The sequence below is a fragment of the Stenella coeruleoalba genome, assembly GCF_951394435.1.
Source record: "Stenella coeruleoalba genome assembly, contig: scaffold_102, whole genome shotgun sequence".
NCBI lineage: Eukaryota > Metazoa > Chordata > Mammalia > Artiodactyla > Delphinidae > Stenella > Stenella coeruleoalba.
Genome location: NW_027645966.1, coordinates 505,362 through 530,527, shown reverse-complemented (window position 1 = coordinate 530,527; position 25,166 = coordinate 505,362). Strand labels below are relative to the sequence as shown.

Here is a 25,166-nt window from a genome sequence, read left to right as displayed (position 1 = left end):
TATGTCATCAGGCCCTTAGCAGCACAATGAGTGGATTCAGGTATGATGATTCTAACTGAAATAAGTCACACAGAAAAAGAAACATCATAAGATATCAGTAATACACGGAATGTAAACTTGGCCACACAGGAACTGAATTACAGAACAGAACAGGGTCTCAAATTTAGAAAACCAACTTATGCTTGCTTAAGGGTAAAGGTGAGTTGAGGTGCTGCATAAAAACAGAGATTGAAATGAGCACAGATAAAGTTCCTTAAGCCAAATATGGAATAGACAAGAGCTACTCCTTGCTCAACGAAATGGACTCAACACCGCATATTAAACGCCTAAGAATGTACCTGATTAGTAAGTATCTTAAAAGCTATGGATTGCTATGTCTCTGAAAGAGAATCAAGCGTGTGTACAGGGGCATAAACGCAGCAGTGATAGGATTGGAGAGGTTCGGTGAGCAAATGAAGACCCTTTGAAGTCATATTGCATGGTACCCATTACACGGGTCTGAACTCTCCAGGTTTAAGGTATTCTTCCTTCAGCTAAAACATGCATGTGGAACCCAGAGCATGATCAACTGTGTGAACGGGAGACGTGTTCAAATATGTCTCAGTTTTCCTCCCCTGGTACTCGGGTGCAACATTCCAGACGCTTTACTAACACTCTCCCCACTTGGAGAGTCAGCGCCTTTAACCTCCTGTTTGGCCCAGTTTGCAATTTCTTCGGAAGATGAACAGGAATAGGGAAAACCAATGAGAGACTAGCTGGAGGTGTCTGGACGGGCAAATTTAACTCTCATTTCCCACCAGGAAGAGGAAATAACCAAAGGCTCAGCGTGCCGTGCCGGAACCAGATTAGGGCATGAAGCCATCCTGCGGTGTTGCGGCCAGCTCAAAAGAAAGCGAGTTGAAGAAAGGAGCTCAGGGGCTCTGTAATTCACAAACCTGCAGAGTTATAAATGACAGCTGTCGTCCAAAAATATACTGAAGTAAGGCTGCCAAGAGGACTTGAAAGCGGGGCAGAATTGCAGGAAAACGATTTCAGGAGGTAGACTGGAATTGCATTGAAAGCATAGGAAAAGAGGCAGAACGTCCACAATGATTGCACTTGGCCAAAAAGGGCGTATGCGTTTTTTCCTGAATATATTCAGGAAAAAACGCATACGCCCTTTTTGGCCAACCAAGCAAGCTTGCAAAGGAAATCTGCACTACAATGAAGTCTCACTTCCCCCCGGTCAAAAGGGCCATCTGAAAAAAGTGTAAAATCCAGAAAGGCAGGACAGGCCATGGAGAACTGGGAGCCTTGTTATGCTGATGGGCGGGATGTAAATTGCCAACAACCACTGGGGAGAAGTGTATGGTGTTTCCTGAAACATCTAAAAAACAAAGCAACAGAGCCAAGGGCACTTCCACTTATGGTACTATAGCTTAGGGAAATTAAAATCAAAAAGACACAGCCACCCCAAAGTTTGGAACGGTTATGTTTACAAGAAACTCGTTTACAGTACAAGTTCAACATCGCAGAAAGTGAAAACTGGATAAAGAAGTTGTGGTATTTACTTACAAAGCAGTATCACTCAGCAATGAAATCTATGTCATCAGGCCCTTAGCAGCACAATGAGTGGATTCAGGTACGATGATTCTAACTGAAATAAGTCACACAGAAAAAGAAACATCATAAGATATCACGAATACACGGAATGTAAACTTGGCTACACAGGAACTGAATTCCAAAACAGAACAGGGTCTCAAATTTAGAAAACCAACTTATGCTTGCTTAAGGGGAAAGGTGAGTTGGGATGCTGCATAAAACCAGAGATTGAAATGAGCACAGATAAAGTTCCTTAAGCCAAATATGGAATAGACAAGAGCTACTCCTTGCTCAACGAAATGGACTCAACACCGCATATTAAACGCCTAAGAATGTACCTGACTAGTAAGTATCTTAAAACCTATGGATTGCTATGTCTCCAAAAGAGAATCAAGCGTGTGTACAGGGACATAAACGCAGCAGTGATAGGATTGGAGAGGTTCGGTGAGCAAATGAAGACCCTTTGAAGTCATATTGCATGGTACCCATTACACGGGTCTGAACTCTCCAGGTTTAAGGTATTCTTCCTTCAGCTAAAACACGCATGTGGAACCCAGAGCATGATCAACTGTGTGAACGGGAGACGTGTTCAAATATGTCTCAGTTTTCCTCCCCTGGTACTCGGGTGCAACATTCCAGACGCTTTACTAACACTCTCCCCACTTGGAGAGTCAGCGCCTTTAACCTCCTGTTTGGCCCAGTTTGCAATTTCTGCGCAAGATGAACAGGAATAGGGAGAACCAATGAGAGACTAGCTGGAGGTGTCTGGACGGACAAATTTAACTCTCATTTCCCACCAGGAAGAGGAAATAACCAAAGGATCAGCGTGCCGTGCCGGAACCAGATTAGGGCCTGAAGCCATCCTGCGGTGTTGCGGCCATCTCAAAAGAAAGCGAGTTGAAGAAAGGAGCTCAGGGGCACTGTAATTCACAAACCTGCAGAGTTATAAATGACAGCTATCGTCCAAAAATATACTGAAGTAAGGCTGCCAAGAGGACTTGAAAGCGGGGCAGAATTGCAGGAAACCGATTTCAGGAGGTAGACTGGAATTGCATTGAAAGCATAGGAAAAGAGGCAGAACGTCCACAATGATGCACTTGGCCAAAAAGGGCGTATGTGTTTTTTCCTGAATATATTCAGGAAAAAACGCATACGCCCTTTTTGACCAACCAAGCAAGCTTGCAAAGGAAATCTGCACTACAATGAAGTCTCACTTCCCCCCGGTCAAAAGGGCCATCTGAAAAAAGTGTAAAATCCAGAAAGGCAGGACAGGCCATGGAGAACTGGAAGCCTTGTTATGCTGATGGGCGGGATGTAAATTGCCAACAACCACTCGGGAGAAGTGTATGGTGTTTCCTGAAACATCTAAAAAACAAAGCAACAGAGCCTAGGGCACTTCCACTTATGGTCCTATTGCTTAGGGAAATTAAAATCAAAAAGACACAGCCACCCCAAAGTTTGCAATGGCTCTGTGTACAAGAACCTCGTTTACAGTACAAGTTCAACATCGCAGAAAGTGAAAAATGGATAAAGAAGTTGTGGTATTCACTTACAAAGCAATATCATTCAGCAATGAAATCTATGTCATCAGGCCCTTAGCAGCACAATGAGTGGATTCAGGTATGATGATTCTAACTGAAATAAGTCACACAGAAAAAGAAACATCATAAGATATCAGTAATACAAGGAATGGAAACTTGGCTACACAGGAACTGAATTACAGAACAGAACAGTGTCTCAAACTTAGAAAACCAACTTATGCTTGCTTAAGGGGAAAGGTGAGTTGGGGTGCTGCATAAAACCAGAGATTGAAATGAGCACAGATAAAGTTCCTTAAGCCAAATATGGAATAGACAAGAGCTACTCCTTGCTCAACGAAATGGACTCAACACCACATATTAAACGCCTAAGAATGTACCTGACTAGTAAGTATCTTAAAACCTATGGATTGCTATGTCTCCGAAAGAGAATCAAGCATGTGTACAGGGGCATAAACGCAGCAGTGATAGGATTGGAGAGGTTCGGTGAGCAAATGAAGACCCTTTGAAGTCATATTGCATGGTACCCTTTACACGGGTCTCAACTCTCCAGGTTTAAGGTATTCTTCCTTCAGCTAAAACATGCATGTGGAACCCAGAGTATGATCAACCATGTAAACGGGAGACGTGTGCAAATATGTCTCAGTTTTCCTCCCCTGGTACTCGGGTGCAACATTCCAGACGCTTTACTAACACTCTCCCGACTTGGAGAGTCAGTCCCTTTAACCTCCTGTTTGGCCCAGTTTGCAATTTCTGCGGAAGATGAACAGGAATAGCGAGAACCAATGAGAGGCTAGCTGGAGGTGTCTGGATGGGCAAATTTAACTCTCATTTCCCACCAGGAAGAGGAATTAACCAAAGGCTCAGTGTGCCGTGCCAGAACCAGATTAGGGCCTGAAGACATCCTGCGGTGTTGCGGCCAGGTCACAAGAAAGCGAGTTGAAGAAAGGAGCTCAGGGGCACTGTAATTCACAAATCTGCAGAGTTATAAATGACAGCTATCGTCCAAAAATAGACTGAAGTAAGGCTGCCAAGAGGACTTGAAAGCGGGGCAGAATTGCAGGAAACCGATTTCAGGAGGTAGACTGGAATTGCATTGAAAGCATAGGAAAAGAGGCAGAACGTCCACAATGATGCACTTGGCCAAAAAGGGCGTATGCGTTTTTTCCTGAATATATTCAGGAAAAAACGCATACGCCCTTTTTGGCCAACCAAGCAAACTTGCAAAGGAAATCTGCACTACAATGAAGTCTCACTTTCCCCTGGTCAAAAGGGCCATCTGAAAAAAGTGTAAAATCCAGAAAGGCAGGACAGGCCATGGAGAACTGGGAGCCTTGTTATGCTGATGGGCGGGATGTAAATTGCCAACAGACAGTCAGGAGAAGTGTATGGTGTTTCCTGAAACATCTAAAAAACAAAGCAACAAAGCCTAGGGCACTTCCACTTATGGTCCTATAGCTTAGGGAAATTAAAATCAAAAAGACACAGCCACCCCAAAGTTTGGGACGCATCCGTTTACAAGAACCTCGTTTACCGTACAAGTTCAATATCACAGAAAGTGAAAAATGGATAAAGAAGTTGTGGTACTTACGTACAATGCAGTATCACTCAGCAATGAAATCTATGTCATCAGGCCCGTAGCAGCATAATGAGTGGATTCAGGTACGATGATTCTAACTGAAATAAGTCACACAGAAAAAGAAACATCATAAGATATCACTAATACACGGAATGTAAACTTGGCTACACAGGAACTGCATTCCACAACAGAACAGGGTCTCAAATTTAGAAAACCAACTTATGCTTGCTTAAGGGGAAAGGTGAGTTGGGGTGCTGCATAAAACCAGAGATTGAAATGAGCACAGATAAAGTTCCTTAAGCCAAATATGGAATAGACAAGAGCTACTCCTTGCTCAACGAAATGGACTCAAAACCCCATATTAAACGCCTAAGAATGTACCTGACTTGTAAGTATCTTAAAACCTATGGATTGCTATGTCTCCAAAAGAGAATCAAGCGTGTGTACAGGGGCATAAACGCAGCAGTGATAGGATTGGAGAGGTTCGGTGAGCAAATGAAGACCCTTTGAAGTCATATTGCATGGTACCCATTACACGGGTCTCAACTCTCCAGGTTTAAGGTATTCTTCCTTCAGCTAAAACATGCATGTGGAACCCAGAGTATGATCAACCATGTAAACGGGAGACGTGTTCAAATATGTCTCAGTTTTCCTCCCCTGGTACTCGGGTGCAACATTCCAGACGCTTTACTAACACTCTCCCCACTTGGAGAGTCAGCGCCTTTAACCTCCTGTTTGGCACAGTTTGCAATTTCTTCGGAAGATGAACAGGAATAGCGAGAACCAATGAGAGGCTAGCTGGAGGTGTCTGGACGGGCAAATTTAACTCTCATTTCCCACCAGGAAGAGGAAATAACCAAAGGCTCAGCGTGCCGTACCGGAACCAGATTAGGGCCTGAAGCCATCCTGCGGTGTTGCGGCCAGGTCACAAGAAAGCGAGTTGAAGAAAGGAGCTCAGGGGCACTGTAATTCACAAACCTGCAGAGTTATAAATAACAGCTATCGTCCAAAAATATACTGAAGTAAGGCTGCCAAGAGGACTTGAAAGCGGGGCAGAATTGCAGGAAACCGATTTCAGGAGGTAGACTGGAATTGCATTGAAAGCATAGGAAAAGAGGCAGAACGTCCACAATGATGCACTTGGCCAAAAAGTGTGTATGCGTTTTTTCCTGAATATATTCAGGAAAAAACGCATACGCCCTTTTTGGCCAACCAAGCAAACTTGCAAAGGAAATCTGCACTACAATGAAGTCTCACTTTCCCCTGTCAAAAGGGCCATCTGAAAAAAGTGTAAAATCCAGAAAGGCAGGACAGGCCATGGAGAACTGGGAGCCTTGTTATGCTGATGGGCGGGATGTAAATTGCCAACAGACAGTCAGGAGAAGTGTATGGTGTTTCCTGAAACATCTAAAAAACAAAGCAACAAAGCCTAGGGCACTTCCACTTATGGTCCTATAGCTTAGGGAAATTAAAATCAAAAAGACACAGCCACCCCAAAGTTTGGGACGCATCCGTTTACAAGAACCTCGTTTACCGTACAAGTTCAATATCACAGAAAGTGAAAAATGGATAAAGAACTTGTGGTACTTACGTACAATGCAGTATCACTCAGCAATGAAATCTATGTCATCAGGCCCGTAGCAGCACAATGAGTGGATTCAGGTACGATGATTCTAACTGAAATAAGTCACACAGAAAAAGAAACATCATAAGATATCAGTAATACACGGAATGTAAACTTGGCTACACAGGAACTGCATTCCACAACAGAACAGGGTCTCAAATTTAGAAAACCAACTTATGCTTGCTTAAGGGGAAAGGTGAGTTGGGGTGCTGCATAAAACCAGAGATTGAAATGAGCACAGATAAAGTTCCTTAAGCCAAATATGGAATAGACAAGAGCTACTCCTTGCTCAACGAAATGGACTCAAAACCCCATATTAAACGCCTAAGAATGTACCTGACTAGTAAGTATCTTAAAACCTATGGATTGCTATGTCTCCAAAAGAGAATCAAGCGTGTGTACAGGGGCATAAACGCAGCAGTGATAGGATTGGAGAGGTTCGGTGAGCAAATGAAGACCCTTTGAAGTCATATTGCATGGTACCCATTACACGGGTCTCAACTCTCCAGGTTTAAGGTATTCTTCCTTCAGCTAAAACATGCATGTGGAACCCAGAGTATGATCAACCATGTAAACGGGAGACGTGTTCAAATATGTCTCAGTTTTCCTCCCCTGGTACTCGGGTGCAACATTGCAGACGCTTTACTAACACTCTCCCGACTTGGAGAGTCAGTCCCTTTAACCTCCTGTTTGGCCCAGTTTGCAATTTCTGCGGAAGATGAACAGGAATAGCGAGAACCAATGAGAGGCTAGCTGGAGGTGTCTGGATGGGCAAATTTAACTCTCATTTCCCACCAGGAAGAGGAATTAACCAAAGGCTCAGCATGCCGGGCCGGAACCAGATTAGGGCCTGAAGCCATCCTGCGGTGTTGCGGCCAGCTCAAAAGAAAGCGAGTTGAAGAAAGGAGCTCAGGGGCACTGTAATTCACAAACCTACAGAGTTATAAATGACAGCTATCGTCCAAAAATATACTGAAGTAAGGCTGCCAAGAGGACTTGAAAGCGGGGCAGAATTGCAGGAAACCGATTTCAGGAGGTAGACTGGAATTGCATTGAAAGCATAGGAAAAGAGGCAGAACGTCCACAATGATGCACTTGGCCAAAAAGGGCGTATGCGTTTTTTCCTGAATATATTCAGGAAAAAACGCATACGCCCTTTTTGGCCAACCAAGCAAGCTTGCAAAGGAAATCTGCACTACAATGAAGTCTCACTTCCCCCCGGTCAAAAGGGCCATCTGAAAAAAGTGTAAAATCCAGAAAGGCAGGACAGGCCATGGAGAACTGGGAGCCTTGTTATGCTGATGGGCGGGATGTAAATTGCCAACAACCACTGGGGAGAAGTGTATGGTGTTTCCTGAAACATCTAAAAAACAAAGCAACAGAACCTAGGGCACTTCCACTTATGGTCCTATAGCTTAGGGAAATTAAAATCAAAAAGACACAGCCACCCCAAAGTTTGGAACGGCTCTGTTTACAAGAACCTCGTTTACAGTACAAGTTCAACATCGCAGAAAGTGAAAAATGGATAAAGAACTTGTGGTATTTACTTACAAAGCAATATCACTCAGCAATGAAATCTGTGTCATCAGGCCCTTAGCAGCACAATGAGTGGATTCAGCTATGATGATTCTAACTGAAATAAGTCACACAGAAAAAGAAACATCATAAGATATCAGTAATACACGGAATGGAAACTTGGCTACACAGGAACTGAATTACAGAACAGAACAGGGTCTCAAATTTAGAAAACCAACTTATGCTTGCTTAAGGTGAAAGGTGAGTTGGGGTGCTGCATAAAACCAGAGATTGAAATGAGCACAGATAAAGTTCCTTAAGCCAAATATGGAATAGACAAGAGCTACTCCTTGCTCAACGAAATGGACTCAACACCGCATATTAAACGCCTAAGAATGTACCTGACTAGTAAGTATCTTAAAACCTATGGATTGCTATGTCTCTGAAAGAGAATCAAGCATGTGTACAGGGGCATAAACGCAGCAGTGATAGGATTGGAGAGGTTCGGTGAGCAAATGAAGACCCTTTGAAGTCATATTGCATTCTACCCATTCCACGGGTTTCAACTACCCAGGTTTAAGGTATTCTTCCTTCAGCTAAAACATGCATGTGGAACCCAGAGTATGATCAACCATGTGATCGGGAGACGTGTTCAAATATGTCTCAGTTTTCCTCCCCTGGTACTCGGGTGCAACATTCCAGACGCTTTACTAACACTCTCCCCACTTGGAGAGTCAGCGCCTTTAACCTCCTGTTTGGCACAGTTTGCAATTTCTTCGGAAGATGAACAGGAATAGCGAGAACCAATGAGAGGCTAGCTGGAGGTGTCTGGACGGGCAAATTTAACTCTCATTTCCCACCAGGAAGAGGAAATAACCAAAGGCTCAGCGTGCCGTACCGGAACCAGATTAGGGCCTGAAGCCATCCTGCGGTGTTGCGGCCAGGTCACAAGAAAGCGAGTTGAAGAAAGGAGCTCAGGGGCACTGTAATTCACAAACCTGCAGAGTTATAAATGACAGCTATCGTCCAAAAATATACTGAAGTAAGGCTGCCAAGAGGACTTGAAAGCGGGGCAGAATTGCAGGAAACCGATTTCAGGAGGTAGACTGGAATTGCATTGAAAGCATAGGAAAAGAGGCAGAACGTCCACAATGATGCACTTGGCCAAAAAGGGTGTATGCGTTTTTTCCTGAATATATTCAGGAAAAAACGCATACGCCCTTTTTGGCCAACCAAGCAAACTTGCAAAGGAAATCTGCACTACAATGAAGTCTCACTTTCCCCTGTCAAAAGGGCCATCTGAAAAAAGTGTAAAATCCAGAAAGGCAGGACAGGCCATGGAGAACTGGGAGCCTTGTTATGCTGATGGGCGGGATGTAAATTGCCAACAGACAGTCAGGAGAAGTGTATGGTGTTTCCTGAAACATCTAAAAAACAAAGCAACAAAGCCTAGGGCACTTCCACTTATGGTCCTATAGCTTAGGGAAATTAAAATCAAAAAGACACAGCCACCCCAAAGTTTGGGACGCATCCGTTTACAAGAACCTCATTTACCGTACAAGTTCAATATCACAGAAAGTGAAAAATGGATAAAGAACTTGTGGTACTTACGTACAATGCAGTATCACTCAGCAATGAAATCTATGTCATCAGGCCCGTAGCAGCATAATGAGTGGATTCAGGTATGATGATTCTAACTGAAATAAGTCACACAGAAAAAGAAACCTCATAAGATATCAGTAATACACGGAATGTAAACTTGGCTACACAGGAACTGAATTACAGAACAGAACAGGGTCTCAAATTTAGAAAACCAACTTATGCTTGCTTAAGGGGAAAGGTGAGTTGGGGTGCTGCATAAAACCAGAGATTGAAATGAGCACAGATAAAGTTCCTTAAGCCAAATATGGAATAGACAAGAGCTACTCCTTGCTCAATGAAATGGACTCAACACCGCATATTAAACGCCTAAGAATGTACCTGACTAGTAAGTATCTTAAAACCTATGGATTGCTATGTCTCCGAAAGAGAATCAAGCATGTGTACAGGGGCATAAACGCAGCAGTGATAGGATTGGAGAGGTTCGTGAGCAAATGAAGACCCTTTGAAGTCATATTGCATGGTACCCATTCCACGGGTTTCAACTACCCAGGTTTAAGGTATTCTTCCTTCAACTAAAACATGCATGTGGAACCCAGAGTATGATCAACCATGTGATCGAGAGACGTGTTCAAATATGTCTCAGTTTTCGTACCCTGGTACTCGGGTGCAACATTCCAGACGCTTTACTAACACTCTCCCGACTTGGAGAGTCAGTCCCTTTAACCTCCTGTTTGGCCCAGTTTGCAATTTCTGCGGAAGATGAACAGGAATAGCGAGAACCAATGAGAGGCTAGCTGGAGGTGTCTGGACGGGCAAATTTAACTCTCATTTCCCACCCGGAAGAGGAATTAACCAAAGGCTCAGCGTGCCGTGCCGGAACCAGATTAGGGCCTGAAGCCATCCTGCGGTGTTGCGGCCAGCTCAAAAGAAATCGAGTTGAAGAAAGGAGCTCAGGGGCACTGTAATTCACAAACCTGCAGAGTTATAAATGACAGCTATCGTCCAAAAATAGACTGAAGTAAGGCTGCCAAGAGGACTTGAAAGCGGGGCAGAATTGCAGGAAACCGATTTCAGGAGGTAGACTGGAATTGCATTGGAAGCTAAGGAAAAGAGGCAGAACGTCCACAATGATGCACTTGGCCAAAAAGGGCGTATGCGTTTTTTCCTGAATATATTCAGGAAAAAACGCATACGCCCTTTTTGGCCAACCAAGCAAGCTTGCAAAGGAAATCTGCACTACAATGAAGTCTCACTTCCCCCCGGTCAAAAGGGCCATCTGACAAAAGTGTAAAATCCAGAAAGGCAGGACAGGCCATGGAGAACTGGGAGCCTTGTTATGCTGATGGGCGGGATGTAAATTGCCAACAGACACTAGGGAGAAGTGTATGGTGTTTCCTGAAACATCTAAAAAACAAAGCAACAGAGCCTAGGGCACTGCCACTTATGGTCCTATAGCTTAGGGAATTTAAAATCAAAAAGACACAGCCACGCCAAAGTTTGGAATGGCTCTGTTTACAAGAACCTCGTTTACCGTACAAGTTCAACATCTCAGAAAGTGAAAAATGGATAAAGAACTTGTGGTACTTACGTACAATGCAGTATCACTCAGCAATGAAATCTATGTCATCAGGCCCGTAGCAGCATAATGAGTGGATTCAGGTACGATGATTCTAACTGAAATAAGTCACACAGAAAAAGAAACCTTATAAGATATCACTAATACACGGAATGTAAACTTGGCTACACAGGAACTGAATTCCAAAACAGAACATGTTCTCAAATTTAGAAAACCAACTTATGCTTGCTTAAGGGTAAAGGTGAGTTGGGGTGCTGCATAAAACCAGAGATTGAAATGAGCACAGATAAAGTTCCTTAAGCCAAATATGGAATAGACAAGAGCTACTCCTTGCTCAACGAAATGGACTCAACACCGCATATTAAACGCCTAAGAATGTACCTGACTAGTAAGTATCTTAAAACCTATGGATTGCTATGTCTCCAAAAGAGAATCAAGCGTGTGTACAGGGGCATAAACGCAGCAGTGATAGGATTGGAGAGGTTCGGTGAGCAAATGAAGACCCTTTGAAGTCATATTGCATGGTACCCATTACACGGGTCTGAACTCTCCAGGTTTAAGGTATTCTTCCTTCAGCTAAAACCTGCATGTGGAACCCTGAGTATGATCAACCATGTGAACGGGAGACGTGTTCAAATATGTCTCAGTTTTCCTCCCCTGGTACTCGGGTGCAACATTCCAGACGCTTTACTAACACTCTCCCGACTTGGAGAGTCAGCGCCTTTAACCTCCTGTTTGGCCCAGTTTGCAATTTCTGCGGAAGATGAACAGGAATAGCGAGAACCAATGAGAGACTAGCTGGAGATGTCTGAACGGGCAAATTTAACTCTCATTTCCCACCAGGAAGGGAATTAACCAAAGGCTCAGCATGCCGGGCCGGAACCAGATTAGGGCCTGAAGCCATCCTGCGGTGTTGCGGCCAGGTCACAAGAAAGCGAGTTGAAGAAAGGAGCTCAGGGGCACTGTAATTCACAAACCTGCAGAGTTATAAATGACAGCTATCGTCCAAAAATAGACTGAAGTAAGGCTGCCAAGAGGACTTGAAAGCGGGGCAGAATTGCAGGAAACCGATTTCAGGAGGTAGACTGGAATTGCATTGAAAGCATAGGAAAAGAGGCAGAACATCCACAATGATGCACTTGACCAAAAAGGGCGTATGCGTTTTTTCCTGAATATATTCAGGAAAAAACGCATACGCCCTTTTTGGCCAACCAAGCAAGCTTGCAAAGGAAATCTGCACTACAATGAAGTCTCACTTCCCCCAGTCAAAAGGGCCATCTGAAAAAAGTGTAAAATCCAGAAAGGCAGGACAGGCCATGGAGAACTGGGAGCCTTGTTATGCTGATGGGCGGGATGTAAATTGCCAACAACCACTTGGGAGAAGTATATGGTGTTTCCTCAAACATCTAAAAAACAAAGCAACAGAGCCTAGGGCACTTCCACTTATGGTCCTATAGCTTAGGGAAATTAAAATCAAAAAGACACAGCCACCCCAAAGTTTGGAACGGCTCTGTTTACAAGAACCTCGTTTACAGTACAAGTTCAACATCGCAGAAAGTGAAAAATGGATAAAGAAGTTGTGGTATTTACTTACAAAGCAATATCACTCAGCAATGAAATCTATGTCATCAGGCCCTTAGCAGCACAATGAGTGGATTCAGGTATGATGATTCTAACTGAAATAAGTCACACAGAAAAAGAAACATCATAAGATATCAGTAATACATGGAATGTAAACTTGGCTACACAGGAACTGAATTACAGAACAGAACAGGGTCTCAAATTTAGAAAACCAACTTATGCTTGCTTAAGGGTAAAGGTGAGTTGGGGTGCTGCATAAAACCAGAGATTGAAATGAGCACAGATAAAGTTCCTTAAGCCAAATATGGAATAGACAAGAGCTACTCCTTGCTCAACGAAATGGACTCAACACCGCATATTAAACGCCTAAGAATGTACCTGACTAGTAAGTATCTTAAAACCTATGGATTGCTATGTCTCTGAAAGAGAATCAAGCATGTGTACAGGGGCATAAACGCAGCAGTGATAGGATTGGAGAGGTTCGGTGAGCAAATGAAGACCCTTTCAAGTCATATTGCATGGTACCCATTCCTCGGGTCTTAACTCTCCAGGATTAAGGTATTTTTCCTTCAGCTAAAACATGCATGTGGAATCCAAGTATGATCAACCATGTGAACGGGAGACGTGTTCAAATATGTCTCAGTTTTCCTCCCCTGGTACTCGGGTGCAACATTCCAGACGCTTTACTAACACTCTCCCGACTTGGACAGTCAGTGCCTTCAACCTCCTGTTTGGCCCAGTTTGCAATTTCTGCGGAAGATGAACAGGAATACGGAGAACCAATGAGAGACTAGCTGGAGGTGTCTGGAAGGGCAAATTTAACTCTCATTTCCCACTAGGAAGAGTAATTAACCAAAGGCTCAGCGTGCCGTGCTGGAAACAGATTAGGGCCTGAAGCCATCCTGCGGTGTTGCGGCCAGGTCACAAGAAAGCGAGTTGAAGAAAGGAGCTAAGGGGCACTGTAATTCACAAACCTGCAGAGTTATAAATGACAGCTATCGTCCAAAAATAGACTGAAGTAAGGCTTCCAAGAGGACTTGAAAGCGGGGCAGAATTGCAGGAAACCGATTTCAGGAGGTAGACTGGAATTGCATTGAAAGCATAGGAAAAGAGGCAGAACGTCCACAATGATGCACTTGGCCAAAAAGTGCGTATGCGTCTTTTCCTGAATATATTCAGGAAAAAACGCATACGCCCTTTTTGGCCAACCAAGCAAGCTTGCAAAGGAAATCTGCACTACAATGAAGTCTCACTTCCCCCCGGTCAAAAGGGCCATCAGAATAAAGTGTAAAATCCAGAAAGGCAGGACAGGCCATGGAGAACTGGGAGCCTTGTTATGCTGATGGGCGGGATGTAAATTGCCAACAGACACTCGGGAGAAGTGTATGGTGTTTCCTGAAACATCTAAAAAACAAAGCAACAGAGCCTAGGGCACTTCCACTTATGGTCCTATAGCTTAGGGAAATTAATATCAAAAAGACACAGCAACCCCAAAATTTGGGATGGCTGTTTTTACAGGAATCTCTTCTACGGCACAAGTTAAATATCCCAGAGAGCAAATAATGGATAAAAAAGTTGCGGTACTTCTGTACAACAGAATACCACTCAGCAATGAAATCTATGTCACCAGGCCCGTACCAGCATAATGAGTGGATTGAGGCACGATGATTCTAAGTGAAATAAGTCACACAGAAAAAGAAACCTCATAAGGTATCACTAATACACGGAATGTGAACTTGGCTACACATGAACTGAATTACAAAACAGAACAGGGTCTCAAGTTTAGAAAACCAACTTATGCCTGCTTAAGGGGGAAGGTGAGTTGGGGTGCTGCATAAAAGCAGAGTTTGAAATTAGCACAGATACCGTTCCATAAGCCAAATATGTAATAGACAAGAGCTACCCCTTGCTCAACGAAATGGATTCAACAATGAGGTATCACCTCACACCTGGTAGAATAGGCATCATTGAAAATCTACAAACAAAAAATGCTGGAAAGGGTGTGGAGAAAAGGAACCCTCTTTCACTATTGTTGGGAATATAAATTGATACAGTCATTATGGAGAACAATATGGAATTTCTTAAGAAACTAACAATAGAATTACCATATGATACAGCAATCCCAGTACTGGACATATACCCAGACAAAACCATAAATCAAAAAGAGTCATTCACCGCAATGTTCATTGCATCACTATTTACAATATCGAGGTAATGGAAGCAACCTAAATGCCCACAGACAGACGAATGCATAAAGCTGTGGTACATATATAAAATGGAATATTACTCAGCCATGAAAAGGAATGAAATTGGGTCATTTGTAGAGACGTCGATGGATCTAGAGACTGTCATACAGAGTGAAGTAAGTCAGAAAGAGAAAAACAAATCTTGTATATTCATGCATATATGTGGAACCTAGAAAAACTGTACAGATTAACCATTTTGCAAGGCATAAATAGAGAAACAGATGTAGACAACAAACGTATGGACAACAAGGGGGGAAAGCTGTTGGGGGGGTGGTGGTGGGAGGAGTTGAGAGACTGGGATTGGCATGTATACATTTATATGTATAAAATAGATAACTAATAAGAACCTGCTGTATAAAAATATAAAATAAAATTCAAAATTAAAAAGAAGTAAAATTTAAAAAATAAAACAGAAAAAACAATTATTCCCTGCACATACATGTATTTATATGAATAAATTATTTCCATGCTTATATCTGTAAATACAAAAAAGAGGAATAAAATCTACCTTGAAGCAAAAACGAAAAAGAGAAAAAAAACACAGAACCCACCAGTTACACAGAGGAAAACCGTATCAGGGCACTTGCTCCAGTTGTAAACAATTCTGAAGTTGGTCAGTGGTGGGGAATCGTCTCCCATTCAGCCAGCAGCCCCCACGCAACAAGCGTCCTCATTGCAAAGCTGGGGCACCGTGCGGAGGCATCTGTGAGTAAACGTGAGCTGAGCCCCAGGCCAGTTGCTGCTGAACTATTCCCACCCGTCCCAGGTAAAACACCTGAATATATACAAGGACTTGAAAGCCTAGAGGAAGGGCCATAGAGCCACACGAGTGACAGCATGCCGGCCGACTTGGTGCCTGCAGGCCAGCCAGGATGGTCCTGGCCCTGGGTGCTCTTCTGGAAGATTTCCATTTCCCTGCCTGAGATACCCGTCCTGTCCCTGCCCCCACTGCTTTTTTCCTTCCTCACCTCTGCCCAGGGAGAAATTCCAGCAGCAGGTATGGGTGACACATCCTCTTCTTTAGCAGGTGGCAGCCTGGCAACTGCTGCAGAAAGTCCAGCAGAGCCCCACTCACACTGGGCCACCCACAAAGCCGTGGCCTCTCACTCCCTCCCACCAGCCCAGCCCCGAGACTGCTGACAGGGCAGAGAAAATGGCGTCAGGCACGGCTGCAGGGGCTCTTGCTGCCTGGAGTGGTATTTATATTGATCTCAACCCAGGCACACCTGGGGAGGGCTGGCCGGCACGGTAAGGCTGCCCAGGTCAGCCAATCATCACCCCTCAGGGGCTCACAGTTGCAGAAAATGGAACTTGCTGAACCGGCCAGGTCCAAGGAACAGGTGTGGGCTCCTGAGAGTCAGGATAGACAAGGGGCTGCAGCTTTGGCTTGTTTTCTAATCATTTTATCTGGCCCATGAGTGGGAGACAACTTCAAGAAAACCCTCTCCTAATGAGAGGAACCCAGGAGTCAGGGAGAGGAGGGGTGGGTGGTGGTTGGAGACAGAGGCCTGGTGCCCCGGGTGCAGTGGAAGTCTCTGGAAGACCAGGTGGAGGGAGGCCTCACGGAGTGATGCCCAGGGTCACAGACCTGTCGCAGCTGCTGTTTGTTAGTTCAAGTCCTGCTCTGAGGTGCTCTGTGTCAGCTCTGAGCGACAGGTGAGCTGGGGGTGCTCTGCAATGAGGGCTATGTGCACGGTTCCTGTGTGCCCAGCCCTGCCACGGTACCTGCAAGGGTAGCTCTGTATCCTGGGAGGGGCCTGACCACGAGAGCCCCGTGGGCTGGGGTGGGGGTGGGGTACCTGCCCAGGTGAGCTCCATATTCTGGGATTGTTCTGACCACGAGAGCCCCATGGGCCGCTGGGGACCTGGTAAAGGATGTCAGGACAGTCAGTGAAGCCACTGAGGATATACCTCCAGTTGCTCCTAATTCCTACACCCTGCTGGTCATTCTACCAACCACCAGGACATGGTATTCTGTATTAGTCTTCAATGATGCCTTCTTTTGTATTCCATTAGTCCCAGAGTCACAAGAAATTTTGGCTTGTGAGTGGCAGGACTCAACATACAACTAAAACAATACTTCCGGGCCGTCTGGCCCCAAGGGTGCAAAAATTCCCACACCATCTTTGGGGAAAGCTTAGCTAAAGACCTAAAAGTTCTACCTCTGGAAAAGGAAACCCTCCTTCAATATGCAGACGACATTCTGATCACCAGCCCTACTAAGGAGGCCTCTGAACTACCAAGCCAATAAAGGATAGAAGTTGTCCAAGAAAAAGCTCAAATATCACAGACTGCGGTGACCTGCCTGGGCTTCATTCTCACAGAAGGTCAGAGAAGCCCATCCCAGGAAAGGGAAGAAACCATTTTCAGCCTTACCCCTTTCTAAAACTAGAAGACAGCTTAGGGGTTCCTGGGGAGGCCAGGGTTTGCTGCTTCTGGATCCCTAACTACAGTCTACTAGCTGGGCCTCTATATGAAACACTGAAAGGAAAAGATGATGATCCTTTTGAATAGAATCCAGAAGTGGCCTTTCAAGAATGGAAAGAGCAGTCAATTCACACCCTTGCCCTGGAACTCCCTAATTTAGCTAAACCCTTTGACCTTTACATTCCCGGTGAAAGGTGAATCGCCATTGGAGAATTAGTGCAAAAACTGGGACCACTTGAAATGGAACAATGCAAGAATGCCATCCAGGTAGGATAAACTACGGTCACTAAGGGCTTGGCCCACTGCCACATCTGGCCAAGATACTGGCGGTATCTAAAAACCTGGAAATCAGCAGCCCAAAAGGCCACCTCCCTCCTAAGGGAAAAGGACCCCACGTGGTGATCCTAACCACCAACCATGCCCTGAAGTTGCAGGGTTCGCTCCGTGGGCACACCGACCTCGAGTGAGGAGGCCCTCCAACTCCAACATCCAGAGAGATAACCGGGGGCAACAGGGCACCATGACGACTCGTGTGAACATCACTTGACCTGGAGTTTCTCTCATAAAACAACAAGAGTGTGTCCCAAAAGAGTAGACTACTGCTTGCAGGACTTACTGCACCCAGAGGGGAGCTAATAATCTTGGCGGGGGAACAGTATACCACACTGTCACCATAGAAAAGCCTACAGACACCGTGATGATGGTGGCCAATAAGACCGGCTGGACTCCTGTTTACTTCAAAAGGCTGTTGACTCAGTAGCCATAATGGTCCTTGGTCACCACTGACCCTGGACTGTCTGGGAGTTGAGCGGGCAGGGCTCTGACACCTGGTGCTGTTTGTACGTTAATTCAGGGGCCTAACTGAAGAAAGCACAGACTACTGGTCAGAGCATCTAGGCTGGCAGAGACGGTCAGCCTAAGGTGGCCGAACAAATGTGGGGCGGGGTGAAACCGGCCCCCACAGCGTCTCTGCACATCTCTTTCCTGGACCCTTAAAGGTCATTAGAATCTATAACACTTCCAATGCTGGTGCTCAGGTGGACGAGCAGGGAGGCAGGGGTCCTGGGGACAATCAACGTCACCGGGAGGCTGCTGGGGAGAAGCTCTGACCCTCGCCCCAGGGTATGAGGGCTCCCAACTCAGCACTCAGCAGTTACAGAAGAAGGGTCTGCACCCTCAGCACTCCAAGAATGAGGAACGGGACAAAAGGCAGAGGAGGGGTTTGTCCCCAGCAAAGCCCATTAAAAATCCCTGGGAGATAAAAATAGAATCTGGGCAATAAAGTCAAGTCTAACCTTTTTTATCCTTTGTGCTTTGTCTAATTTCACGTGCTCCTAGGGTCCCGCATGCAGAGGTTCCACACCCGGCACTTCAGACCAGATTTCCTAGTGCAGAATGGCTGGGTCGACACCTCAGCTCCTGGGGCCCAGTGCAGACTCCACGATATAGAGCCTGAGCTACAGCCAACCCGGCCCTCGAGAGCTCCGCCGCCTCCCTCCCTCCCACTGACTCTGACAGGATCTCTACACAGCAGCCCAGCCCACAGCCCACGGGGTAGTGCATGCTCTCACCTCTCCATTCTCTGATCAAAATATAAAGTTTCCTTTGCTTGTGAACCAAACTCAGTCTCGATCTGTTGGCCCCAATGACACTGGGCAGGGGGACACTTGTTGGGGTCCACTCTGGAGGATCAGTAACAGAAATTGAGACTATTGTAACCTCAATGAACAGATGTGTGAGCCAAACTGTAGTTAACATAGAACAGTGTATAAGGCTCGGGTAAAATAAGATGCTTTTAACACTTCCATTTGATATTTCCATCACTTTTTATAAGCAAGTTCAGTGAAAAGGTTTGTCTTATTTGTCAGGTCAATATTAGAGAAACGAAGTGATTTCTTTCCAAGGATGTACATCTAATAATCTTGGTTAAACCTTCAATCTTGTTTTAAATGCTTTTCCATTGAAAATGATACCTCTCTTTCAGCTCCCCCATTTCTGAGAAGTATAAAATCTTATAATTTATTATTACCAAAGGGGAAAGGTGGGAGGAGGGATAAATTAACAGTTTGGAATGAACACATACACACTGCTATGTATAAAATAGATCATCAACAAGGAACTACTGTATAGCACAGGGAACTACACTCAACATTTTGCAATAACCTATGAGGGGAAATAATCTGAAAAAGAATAGATATTTTTATTGACATCATCTATCAATGACAGTTAAAGTGTAGCCTAAGGGAAGCTGGTGGTGAGTGCTTCTGACCCTGAAGACTTCAATCATCTAAAGTTTGGACTCTGCCTACTTCCCAAGGCCCTTAATGAACATATGTGTAGCCGTAGCTTAAAAACTTCCCCAGTTTGGGTTTCGGGGAGACACTGATTTTGAAAAAGCCCTGGTGTTCTCCTTACATGAATGGGACTCTTCCTACTGCTAAAACATGTCTGTCACACCCAGAGGATGGTATACCGTCTGATCGGGAAGAGTTTGGAAAAGGCATCTCATCTCCTCATCTCCTGGTGCTCGGGTTCACCCCTCCAGCGTCTTTACTAACAGTCTCCCCACTTGGAGATGTCAGCACTGTCAACATCCTGTTGCGTACAGTTTGGAATTTGTCCAGAGGATGAAGCGGAAGGATGAGGAACAATGAGAGACAAGTCCTAGGTGTTCAGACAGGCACATGTCACTCTAATTTCCAATCAGGAAGACGAATTGACCAAAGGCTAGGGTTGCCCATGGAAACAGTATAGGGCTTGAGGAAATCCCGCTGCTTTGTGGCCAGTTCCCATAAACACGAGTTGAACAATGGAACTCAGGGGCAGTAAAATTCACAAAACTGCAGAGTTGAAAATATCCATCACTGAAAAATGTCTTGAGGAAAGTCAGAGAAAAGGACTTGTAAGCAAGGGAGAATGGCAGGAAAGGGATTTGAGGAGGTAGAAAGGACTCGCCATTAAGCACAAGAAAAGGAGCTGAACATTGCCAACATTGCAGTTGGCCAAAAAGGGTGTATGCGTTCTTTTCTGTATATATTCAAGAAAAGGGCATACACTTTTTTAGCCAACCAAACAGGTGGGCACTGGAAGTCAATACCACAAAAGATATCACTTCGCATCAGTCAGAAGAGCCATCCTCATAAAGCGTAAACAACAGAAATGCAGGACAGGGCAACGAGAAGAGGGAGCCCTGTGAGACTTATAGTGGAAATGTATATTGCCAACGGCCATTCTGGAGAAGTGTATTGTGTTTACTAAAGCATCTAAAAAATGAGCTACAGAGCATAGGGCACTTGCACTCATGGGCGTATATCTTGGGAAAAACAAAAATCGAGAGGACACAGGCACCCCAATGTTTACCCCCTCTCTGTTTAAAAGATCCTTGACTAGGATATAACTTAAATGTCTCTGGAGGGAAAAAATGGATAGAGATGTGGTACTTAGGTAGAGTGGAATATTATTCAGCCTGGAAATCAATGAAATATGGCCAGTTGTAACAACTCCGGAGGAGTTACGTATGATCATTCTAAGTGACAGAATTCAAAAAGAAAAAGACACATATCATAAGATATCACTTAAAGGTGGAATCCAAAATGGCTACACATGAAATCAATTACAAAACAAAAACATAGTCAAATATGTAGAAAACACGCATAAGGCTGCTAAACGGGAAAGGTGGGGAGGGGTGAGGCATCATCCAGGAGGTTGAAATTAGCAAAGATACCATTCCAAATACCAAACTGATAATCAACAAGGCCTACACGGTAGCTAAAAGAACTGCACTCAGCACACTCAAGTCACCGGAAAAGAATATATACGACTGGTAAGAATCTGAAAAAGAATTTATTGATGTCTCTCTGTACGTGAATCAAGTGGATGTACAGCAGCAAGAAACAGAGCTTTGAAAATCAGCTGTAACCAATATAGTAATAAATTGAAAAAAATAAACGACAGAGAGACAGAGAAAACCTCTTACAACTTTTCCTCAGGGACGGTGATGCAACATGGATTGAACACATCTAGACCCACAGCAGGATGAGACATAAGGCTGGAAACTGTTTGCGCTAAGAGAAATGTGAGGTTGGGTGAGGAAATGCACACCCTTTAAAGTAATACTACCTGGTACCCATTCAATGGGTCCCAAATCTGCAGGTTCAAGGGATCTTCCTACAGCTAAAACATGCATGGAAAACCCAGAGGACTGTACACCATGTGATCGGGAGATGTGTCTAAAATGCACCTCATTTATCCTCTCCTGGTGCTCCTGTTCACCATTCCAGCCACGCTACTTAGAATCTCCCCACTTGGAGAATCAGCACATTTAAACTTCTGTTTCACACATTTTGCAAATTGTGAGGAGGATGAACGGGAAGAGGGGGAACCAATGAGAGAAGAGTTGTAGGGGTTTGGACGGGCACATATCACTCTAATTTCCCATTAAGAATAAGAATTAAAGAAAGGCTCAGCCTGCCTCGCCGGAGCCAAAATAGGGTCTGAAGCAATCCTGCGGGTTTGAGGCCAGCTCACAAAAGAGCAACTTAAAAAATGGAGCTCAGGGTCACTGCAATTCACAAACCTGCAGAGTTATAAATGAAAACTAACGTCCAAAAATATGTTGAGGTAAGGCAAAGAAGAGGATCTGAATGCAAGACAGAATTGCAAGAAACAGATTTCAAGAGATAGATTGGACTCGTCTTTAACGCACATGAAAAGCGGCAGAATTTCGACAATGATGCAGTTGGCCCAAAAGGGCGTATGCGTTTTTTCCTGATTATATCCAGGAAAAAACGCATACGCACTTTATGGGCAACGAAGCAAGCAAGCAATGCAAATGTGCACAACAAAGAAGTCTCACTTCCCACCGGTCAAAAGGGCCATCCTAAAAAATTGTAAAAACCAGAAATGCAGGACAGGCCATGGAGAACAGGGAGCCTTTATACGCTGATGGGCAGTGTGTGAACTGCCGAGAGCCACTCTGGAGAAGTGTATGGTGGTTCCTAAATCATCTAAAAAACAGAGCTACAGAGCATAGGACTCTTCCAATCATGGGAGTATATCTAGGGAAGTCTAAAAATCAACAAGACACAAGCACACCACAGTTTAGGGCTACTCTGTTTACAAGAACCTCAACTTCAGTACACCTTAAATATCCCAGGAAAGAGAACAATGGATAAAGAAGATGTGGTACATATGTACAATGGAATATCTCTTCACCATGAAATCAATGTAATAAGGCTAGTAGAAGGATAAAGAGTGGATTTAGGTCCGATAATACTACTTGAAATAAGTCAAACAGAAAAAGAAACATATCATAAGATATCACTTATAGAGGGAGGGTAAATATGGCTGCACAAGAAATGAATTACAGAACAGAACAGTGTCTCACATTTAGAAAACACACTTATGTCAGCTTAAGGGGAAAGGAGAGGTGGGGTGATGCATAAAACCAGAGTTTGAAATTAGCACAGATACCGTTCAATAAACCAAATAGGTATTAGACAAGATCTACACCTTGCTCAATGAACTGGCCTCAACACACCCTATACACCGCAGAGAAATATATCTGAGGAATAAGAATCTTAAAACCCATGTATTGATATATCTCCATAAGGGAATCAAGTGTGTGCAGAGCGGCACAAACACAGCAGTGAAAAGGAGCTAAACCCCATTATAGAAATAAATTTTAAAAACAAAACGCTGAAACAATGAAAGAGAGAAAAATTCTTACAAAATTCGCTCAGGGGCTGTGATGCAACCTGGATTGACCACATATAAACCCACAGCTGGATAAGACATAAGGCTGGACACTTGGGGCTGACAGGATTGGTGAGCTTTGGTGAGCAACTGCCGAAAGTTTAATGCAATACTTCATGCTACTCAGTCCAAGGGTCCCAACACTCCAGGTTGAAGGGAATCTTCCTACAGCTAAACCATGCTTGGGAAACCCAGCGACTGGTATACCATATGATCGGGAAAGGTTTCTAAAACGCACCTCATTTTTCCTCTCCTGGGGCTCCGGATCGACATTCCAGCCGCTTTACTAACAACATCCCCACATGGAGTCAATGCCTTTAAGTTCTGGTATCGCACAGTCTGCAGTTAGTGCAGAGGATGAATGGGAATAGGGGGAACCAGTGAGAAACTAGCTGTAGCGGTTTCAATGGGCACATGTCACTCTAATATCACATCAGTAAGAAGAATTAACCAAAGCCACAGCAAGGTGCCCCAGAAGAAAAATAGGGCTTCAAGGAATCCTGTGGTTACGGGGCAAGACCACAAAAATAAGAGCTAAAAAATGGAGCTAAGGGCCACTGCAATTCAAAAACCTGCAGAGTTATAAAGGCCAACTATTTTTAAAAAATATATTGAGGTAAGGCTATCAAGAGGCATTGAAAGCAAGGCAGAATTGCAGGAAACCGATTTCAGGAGGTAGACTGGAATTGCATTGAAAACATATGAAGAGAGTCAGAAATTCGACAATGATGCACTTGGCCAAAAAGGGCGTATGCGTTTTTTCCTGAATATATTCAGGAAAAAACGCATACGCCCTTTTTGGCCAACCAAGCAAGCTTGCAAAGGAAATCTGCACTACAATGAAGTCTCACTTCCACCTGGTCAAAAGGGCCATCTGAAAAAAGTGTAAAATCCATAAAGGCACGACAGGCCATGGAGAACTGGGAGCCTTCTTATGCTGATGGGCGGGATGTAAATTGCCAACAGCCACTCTGGAGAAGTGTATGGTGTTTCCTGAAACATCTAAAAAACAAAGCAACAGAGCCTAGGGCACTTCCACTTATGGTCCTATAGCTTAGGGAAATTAAAATCAAAAAGACACAGCCACCCCAAAGTTTGGGATGCCTCTGTTTACAAGAACCTCGTTTACCGTACAAGTTCAATATCGCAGAAAGTGAAAAATGGATAAAGAACTTGTGGTACTTACGTACAATGCAATATCACTAAGCAATGAAATCTATGTCATCAGGCCCGTAGCAGCATAATGAGTGGATTCAGGTATGATGATTCGAACTGAAATAAGTCACACAGAAAAGAAACATCATAAGGTATCACTAATACACAGAATGTGAACTTGGCTACACAAGAACTGAATTACAAAACAGAACAGTGTCTCAAGTTTAGAAAACCAACTTATGCTTGCTTAACGGGGAAGGTGAGTTGGGGTGCTGCATAAAACCAGAGATTGAAATGAGCACAGATAAAGTTCCTTAAGCCAAATATGGAATAGACAAGAGCTACTCCTTGCTCAACGAAATGGACTCAACACCTCATATTAAACGCCTAAGAATGTACCTGACTAGTAAGTATCTTAAAACCTATGGATTGCTATGTCTCCAAAAGAGAATCAAGCGTGTGTACAGGGGCATAAACGCAGCAGTGATAGGATTGGAAAGGTTCAGTGAGCAAATGAAGACCCTTTGAAGTCATATTGCATGGTACCCATTACACGGGTCTCAACTCTCCAGGTTTAAGGTATTCTTCCTTCAGCTAAAACATGCATGTGGAACCCAGAGTATGATCAACCGTGTGAACGGGAGACGTGTTCAAATATGTCTCAGTTTTCCTCCCCTGGTACTCGGGTGCAACATTCCAGATGCTTTACTAAAACTCTCCCTACTTGGAGAGTCAGTGCCTTTAACCTCCTGTTTGCCCCAGTTTGCAATTTCTGCGGAAGATGAACAGGAATAGGGAGAACCAATGAGAGACTAGCTGGAGGTGTCTGGACGGGCAAATTTAACTCTCATTTCCCACCAGGAAGAGGAAATAACCAAAGGCTCAGCGTGCCGTGCCGGAACCAGATTAGGGCCTGAAGCCATGCTGCGGTGTTGCGGCCAGGTCACAAGAAAGCGAGTTGAAGAAAGGAGCTCAGGGGCACTGTAAT

At 44.3% G+C, this 25,166-nt stretch overlaps 1 long non-coding RNA gene across 8 annotated transcripts in view; it reads right to left on the bottom strand.

Moving 5' to 3' along the window:
* LOC307181428 overlaps positions 1-25,166 on the bottom strand; it is a 914,212-nt gene that overhangs the window by 384,358 nt on the left and 504,688 nt on the right. For 6 of the 8 annotated variants that reach the window (XR_013826748.1, XR_013826749.1, XR_013826752.1 and 3 more), the window contains one exon: positions 7,874-7,955. The exons of the other annotated variants lie outside the window; for them this stretch is intronic. This is a non-coding gene — a long non-coding RNA (uncharacterized lncRNA). The remainder of the gene's footprint in view (positions 1-7,873; positions 7,956-25,166) is intronic. 8 annotated transcript variants of the gene reach the window in all.